Raw genomic sequence first — 7,920 nt, 5'->3', positions numbered from 1 at the left:
TCGACTCAGCTGGCATCTCAACTTAAAACTCTTAATAAATGTTTCACTTCTTTCATGTTTGTATCTGTCACCTATCACTCAATGGGACTAGAGAGCAGGAATGGAAGATTTCTGACAACTGTTCTAACAAAGCCATAATGAAATTCTTCTGATGAATCCCATTTTAACAGGTCATGGCATCAGATTGACAAGTCCAGGAATTCATTTGATTACTGGAGCCTTACAGGGGAAAATGAGGTCTGAGAAAACCAGCTGATAAAAAAGCACAGCAAAGGTCGAACGAATCAAAAAAATGATCAGCCTAATGAGGCGCAAAATTATTTACTTGCTTGTAAAAAAGAAACTAAACATAGTTCATCATACATAATCCAAAACCTGTCTTAGTTGATGGAACTCAGGCAAAAAGAATTAGTGTGGGGGTGTTCAGGTGTGCAGCCTTTGGAAGCGATTATTGGATTTTTAACAATTTGAAAACCCTTGAGACATACTCTGAGCCAAAATAATTAGGAAACCACTGTTGATTGAATACAATATCTTCTCTGACAGGGGTTCCAGTTTGTTAAGGTGGTTACTATACAAACAGGAAAGGGAAGCATTGAATCTTATTTCATTTTGTTATTTGGCTTCTATTTGTTCATGCCTATCAGAATGTGCCAAAGCTCACCTTGCTACTTCATCTTTCTCCATCAAAATAATCCACTTTTTCCCCCCTAAAATAAACTAAATTGACAATGGAAATTAAGGACCTGCTTGTTTCTCTGGACTAGCTTTAATTTTACTATGTAAAATTGTACATTTACGTATGGCATATTTCTTGGCCCAATTGTGGATTGGCAGTGAGGCTCTTGTTCTGTGTTTTATTCACAGACCATCGATGTTTTGCACATAGGAAGTAACATTCCATGTACCATGATCCTTCCTTCAGTTTAGTTCAGTCGCTCAGTCGTGCCCAACTCTTTGTGACCCCATGAACCTCAGCACTCCAGGCCTCCCTGTCCATCACCAACACCCGGAGTCCACCCAAACCCATGTCCATCGAGTCAGTGATGCCATCCAACCATCTCATCCTCCATTGTCCCCTTCTCCTCCTGACCTCAATCTTTCCCAGAATCAGGGTCTTTTCAAATGAGTCAGCTCTTCACATCAGGTAGCCAAAGTATTGGAATTTCAGCTTCAACATCAGTCCTTCCAATGAACACCCAGGACTGATCTCCTTTACGATGGACTGATTGGATCTCCTTGCAGTCCAAGGGACTCTCAAGAGTCTTCTCCAACACCACAGTTCAAAAACATCAATTCTTCGGCGCTCAGCTTTCTTTATAGTACAACTCTCACATCCATATATGACCACTGGAAAAACCATAGCCTTGACTAGATGGACCTTTGTTGACAAAGTAATGTCTCTGCTTTTGAATATGCTATCTAGGTTGGTCATAACTTTCTTTCCAAGGAGTAAGCATCTTTTAATTTCATGGCTGCAATCACTATCTGCAGTGATTTTGGAGCCCAAAAAAATAAAGTCTGACACTGTTTCCACTGTTTCCCTATCTATTTGCCATGAAGTGATGGGACTGGATGCCATGATCTTAGTTTTCTGAATGTAGAGTTTTAAGCCAACTTTTTCACTCTCCTCTTTCACTTTGATCAAGAGGCTCTTTAGTTCTTCTTCACTTCCTTCCTTCCTTAGAACAAAAGAATACATGTACCTACTCTTGTCCACTGATCAAACATGGTACAGATGCAAGATCCAGTTTTCTATTATAGCACCCAGAGAAGAGAGTTGCTTCAGTGTGATAATTAGTCTGTATTTCAGTTTAACACCCTTTTTACATCTCTATCTGGCATTGGAAGCCAGTGTCTTTTTCTCATATAATTACCAAATGTAATCCTCCAAAAATAGTACAAGATGCATTATAAATGACCAGCACAGTAAGTATTTATACTGTAGAGGCAAGGAGACCTTTGATGTTCATCATTAAAACAAAAACCGACTGGTTTTGAAGGGTTTTTTTTTTTTTTTTTTTAATAACCATAAGCTCTCAGGAAGATGTAAAATGAGTACATAGTCCCTTGTACCCTTAACCTAGTTTCCCCCAAGAGTGACATCTTACACAACTGTAGTATAATATCAAAACCAGGAAACTGACATTGGTAAAATATGTTCACTAGACTACTGACTAGAGACTACAAAATTTATTCCATTTTTATAATATTTTACATTCACATGTTTATATGTATGTCTGTGTTTTGTAGTTCTATGAAGTTTTATCCCACACATATAGATTTCTAAAACCACCACAATCAAGATACAAATCTGCTCTCTGATCGCGTGGCAAGCCTTCAAGATGCCACCAAAGAAAGACAAGAAGCCTAAGAAGTCAACCTGGAAGTTTAATTTGAATCTTACTCATCCAGTAGAAGATGGAATTTTTGATTCTGGAAATTTTGAACAGTTTCTGTGGGAAAAGGTTAAAGTGAATGGAAGGACTGGAAACCTTGAGAATGTCATTCACATTGAACTTGTCAAGAGTAAAATCATAGTCGTTTCTGAGAAACAGTTCTCCAAAAGGTATTTAAAGTAAGTTACCAAGAAATATGCCAATAGTCGATATGCCAGCAAATTTGGAAAACTCAGCAGTGGCCACAGGACTGGAAAAGGTCAGTTTTCATTCCAATCCCAAAGAAAGGCAATGCCAAAGAATGCTCAAACTACTGCACAATTGCCCTCATCTCACATGCTAGTAAAGTAATGCTCAAAATTCTCCAAGCCCGGCTGCAGCAATACATGAACTGTGAACTTCCAGATGTTCAAGCTGGTTTTAGAAAAGGCAGAGAAACCAGAGATCAAATTGCCAACATCCACTGGATCATACAAAAAGCAAGACAGTTCCAGAAAAGACATGTATTTCTGCTTTATTGACTATGCCAAAGCCTTTGACTGTGTGGATCACAACAAACTGTGGAAAATTCTGAAAGAGATGGGAATACCAGACCACCTGACCTGCCTCTTGAAAAATCTGTATGCAGGTCAGGAAGCAACAGTTAGAACTGGACATGGAACAACAGACTGGTTCCAAATAGGAAAAGGAGTACATCAAGGCTATATATTTTCACCCTGCTTATTTAACTTCTATGCAGAGTACATCATAAGAAATGCTGGACTGGAAGAAGCACAGGCTGGAATCAAGATTGCCAGGAGAAATATCAATAACTTCAGATATGCAGATGACACCACCCTTATGGCAGAAAGTGAAGAGGAACTAAAAAGCCTCTTAATGAAAGTGAAGGAAGAAAGTGAAAAAGCTGGCTTAAAGCTCAACATTCAGAAAACGAAGATCATGGCATCCGGTCCCATCACTCCATGGGAAGTAGATGGGAAACAGTGGAAACAGTGGAAACAGTGTCAGACTTTATTTTGGGGGGCTCCAAAATCACTGCAGATGGTGACTGCAGCCACAAAATTAAAAGATGCTTATTCCTTGGAAGAAAACTTATGATCAATCTAGACAGCATATTGAAAAGCAGAGACATTACTTTGCCAACAAAGGTCCATCTAGTCAAGACTATGGTATTTCCAGTGGTCATGTATGGATGTGAGAGTTTGACTGTGAAGAAGGCTGAGCGCTGAAGAATTGATGCTTTTGAACTGTGGTGTTAGAGAAGACTCCTGAGAGTCCCTTGGACTGCAAGGAGATCCAACCAGTCCATTCTGAAGGAGATCAGCCCTTTCTTTGGAAGGAATGATGCTAAAGCTGAAACTCCAGTATTTGGCCACCTCATGTGAAGAGTTGACTCTGGAAAAGACTCTGATGCTGGGAGGGATTGGGGGCAGGAGGAGAAGGGGGATGACAGAGGATGAGATGGCTGGATGGCATCACTGACTCAATGGACGTGGGTCTGAGTGAACTCCGGGAGTTGGTGATGGACAGGGAGGCCTGGTGTGCTGCGATTCATGGGGTCGCAAAGAGTCGGACATGACTGAGCGACTGAACTGAACTGAACTGAACTGAACGAAGAAATACCTTAAAAAGACCAATCTTCGTGACTGGCTTCCTATGGTTGCATCTGACAAGGCGACTTATGAGCTTCATTACTTCCAGATTAGTCAAGATGAAGATGAATCTGAGTCTGAGGACTAGATGACACCATCCTTTATAGGGCTTTGCCTGCTAATAAAACAAATTGAGCATACAAAAGAAAGAAACTTCTGGAAATGGACCTTTAGCTTACCAGTGAATAAAAAACATTACTCTGTATGTTAAACATCCATCGCTTTTATTTAAGTGTATGCTGTTTATATGGTGCTGGCTTTCCTTTAGTACTTTTTAATATTTTTATTGGAGAATAGTTGATTTACAATGTTGTGTTAGTTTCAGGTGCACAGCAAAGTGAATGAGTTATACATATATCTACTCGTTCTTTAATCATATAGACCATTACAGAGTACTGAGTAGAGTTCCCCATGCTATACAGCAGTTTTTTAGTTTATGTTTTATGTATGCTAAGTCACTTCAGTTGTGTCCGGCTCTTTGCAAACCCATGGACTGTAGCCCACCAGGTTCCTCTGTCCATGGGATTCTCTAGGCAAGAATACCGGAGTGGATTGCCATTTCCAACTCTATCTGCTTTATGTATGCCGCTGCTACTGCTGCTGCTGCTGCTAAGTCGCTTCAGTCGTGTCCGACTCTGTGCAACCCCACAGACGGCAGCCCACCAGGCCCCCCACCCCCACCCCTGGGATTCTCTAGGCAAGAACACTGGAGTGGGTTGCCATTTCCTTCTCCAACGCATGAAAGTGAAAAGTGAAAGTGAAGTCGCTCAGTCGTGTCCGATCTTAGCGACCCCATGGACTGCAGCCCACCAGGCTCCTCCGTCCATGGGATTTTCCAGGCAAGAGTACTGGAGGGGGATGCCATTGCCTTCTCCAGGTTTATGTATGCTGATGATGCTAAGTCACTTTAGTCGTGTCCGACTCTGTGCGACCCCATAGACGGCAGCCCACCAGACTCCCCCGTCCCTGGGATTCTAAAGGCAAGAATACCAGAGTGGGCTGACATTTGCTTCTCCAATGCATAAAAGTGTAAAGTAAAAGTGAAGTCGCTCAGTCATATCCAAGAATGTATACGCCAGTATCAATCTCCCAATGTATCCCTCTCCCCTGTATCCCCTGGTAATCGTTAAGTTTTCTACATCCGACTTCTGTTTTGTAAATAACCATTTGTCCCCCTCCCCTTTAAATACTTTGTATAAGTAATATTTAAATAGCTTGTAGCTAGTGGAATTTCTTTCAGGATTTCTGTAATGTACTGATTTTATAGATGACCTCAAGTTAAAGTATATAGCAAAAAAAGCACAATTTTAGGTGTAATTATATAATAAAATATTTAGATTTAAAAAAAAGATACAAATCTGTTCTACCACTGCCAAAGAACTCCTTCATGCTACCCGTTTATGTTCACACCACACAAGTACCCCCATCCCTACTATGTCCCTGTTCCCTGCCAACCACTAGGTCTGTTTTATTGTTTAACAAAGCTTATACAAATACAATCATACAGTATATAACCTTTTAAGATCTTTTTCATTAAAAATAATACTCATGAGATCCACCCAGGTTGTTGTAAGTATCAATAGTTGGTTCCTTCTGCTGCTGAGTAGCATATCATTGTATCTATGTTCCACAGTTTGTTCTACTCAAGCACTGAAGGACAATTGGGTGGTTTCTAGTTTTTGCTGTTACAAAGAAAACTGCTGTGAACACTCATCCACGTGTTTCTGTGTGAACATAGGTTTTCATTTCCTTGGGACAAACGCCCTAAAGAGCATTTTCTGGATCATACAATAAATGCACACTTACTTTACAAGAAAATTATCATATTGTTTTCCAGAGTGGGTACACCATTTTACATTTCCAATAGCAATATATGAGAGATCCAGTTTCCCCATGTTATTGGTAGCATTTGGTACTATTGCTATTTTGGTAATAATGCTATTTTTTATTTAGCTATTATAATGGTGTATAAAGATATCTCATTGTGGTCAGATTAGATTTCTGTTCATTCAGTTCAGTCACTCAATCATGTCTGACTCTTTGTGACCCCATGAACTGCAGCACGCCAGGCCTCCCTGTCCATCACCAAATCCCAGAGTTCACCCAAACCCATGTCCATTGAGTCGGTGATACCATCCAACTGTCTCATCCTCTGTCATCCCCTTCTCCTCCTGCAATCAATCTTTCCCAGAATCAGGTTCTTTTCAAATGAGTCAGCTCTTCGCATCAGGTAGCCAAAGTATTGGAGTTTCAGCTTCAACATCAGTCCTTCCAATGAAAACCCAGGACTGATCTCCTTTAGGATGGACTGGTTGGATCTCCTTGATGTCCAAGGGACTCTCAAGAGTCTTCTCCAACACCACAGTTCAAAAGTATCAATTCTTGAGCACTCAGCTTTCTTCACAGTCCAACTCTCATATCCATACATGACCACTGGAAAAACCATAGCCTTGACTAGACGGACCTTTGTTGGCAAAGTAATGTCTCTGCTTTTTAATATGCTGTCATAACTTTCCTTCCAAGGAGTAAGCGTCTTTTAATTTCATGGCTGCAGTCACCATCTGCAGTGATTTACATTATGCCCCCATTAATAAATTATAGCCTTCTACATATTTCCCAGCATTCACCAGTATAGATGCACTTCATATCCATAAAGCTTTAGTTTTCTCTCTCCTACCCGACATTTTCTCCCTTACAGACACATAATTTTACCCAAACATTATCTATAAAACTGCTTTTAATTTTGTCCTTATCTTTAATCACATGTCCAAAATACTGTAAGACTAGTCTGAAGAGTGGATTTGGTTTGCATTTAGGAATGAGGAAGCAAAATTAAGTGCTTTAAGGCTTCATAAAGCATTCACGATATGGGTCTGATTTTGTAAATGAAGTATTTACAGGCTTGAAGGTAGGAAAGGGCATGCTTGGAGGGGCAGTTTCCTTCAGTCAGGCCAATAGCTGTGGATTGTATGGCCTATCAAAAACATGAGGGGCATCATGTTTTGGGAGACAGTTTGGGACTGGGGAATGGAACTGGTTTATTTGTCAGGATAAAGGATTAATGAGGATGTGAGATCTAGCTGTGGTAAAATCAAAGCAGAGACAAAGATTTGATTCTCATGGCTCCTGAGTAGCCCAGGAAATCAATCACCTGCTGTGATATCAGAGGGGACTTTTTATTACAGCAGCTCCACAGTGGTCACTTGAGCTCAAACCATATGTCTTAAATGAAAAGGCTTCAGTACAACCTACCCATTTGTTTATACTGTCTTCATAATGCATCACCATGAATCAGTGAGGCTACAGAACAAGTTCTAATGACAAAAATAATTTAAAATACAGAAGAGCTGACATCTATTTGCATATCATATGTGAAATAATATGATATAATATAAAACAGCTGCTTTATTTAAAAAAAAAAAAAAACCTGCTTTGCTGCTCAAAACTCCAGACAAATCCACACAGTAAAAATATTCTTTATAAATCTGTGCTGGATTTCCTCAAAGTTTGATTGTTCAGAAAAGCAGAATAGGGAATGTGAGTTCATCGATAGTTTTAAATCAGAGAAATAATTAACCTTATTATGGTGAAATCCACCACATGTGCGCTAAGTTGCTTCAGTCATGTCTTACTCTGTGCAACTCTATGGACTGTAGCCCACCAGGTTCTTCTGTCCATGGGATTCTCTAGGCAAGAATACTACAGTGGGTTGCCATGCCCTCCTGCAGGGGATCTTCCAGACCCAGGGATCAAACCCCCATCTCTTACGTTTCCTGCACTGGCAGGCAGGTGTGTAACTTGGCAGGCAGGTATATAACCACCACTTGTGTGTTAGTTGCTCAGTCGTGTCCGACTCTCTGCAACCCCAT

The 7,920-nt window shown here is 40.4% G+C and overlaps 1 pseudogene; it reads left to right on the top strand.

Moving 5' to 3' along the window:
- The first annotated feature begins 2,345 nt into the window (after positions 1-2,345).
- LOC120875033 lies at positions 2,346-4,266 on the top strand (annotated as a pseudogene).
- The last annotated feature ends 3,654 nt before the right edge of the window (positions 4,267-7,920 follow it).

The sequence above is a fragment of the Oryx dammah genome, unplaced genomic scaffold, assembly GCF_014754425.2.
Source record: "Oryx dammah isolate SB20612 unplaced genomic scaffold, SCBI_Odam_1.1 HiC_scaffold_16, whole genome shotgun sequence".
Lineage (NCBI taxonomy): Eukaryota > Metazoa > Chordata > Mammalia > Artiodactyla > Bovidae > Oryx > Oryx dammah.
The sequence above is the reverse complement of the archived record's forward strand: the minus strand, read 5'-3'. Positions and strand labels throughout refer to the sequence as shown.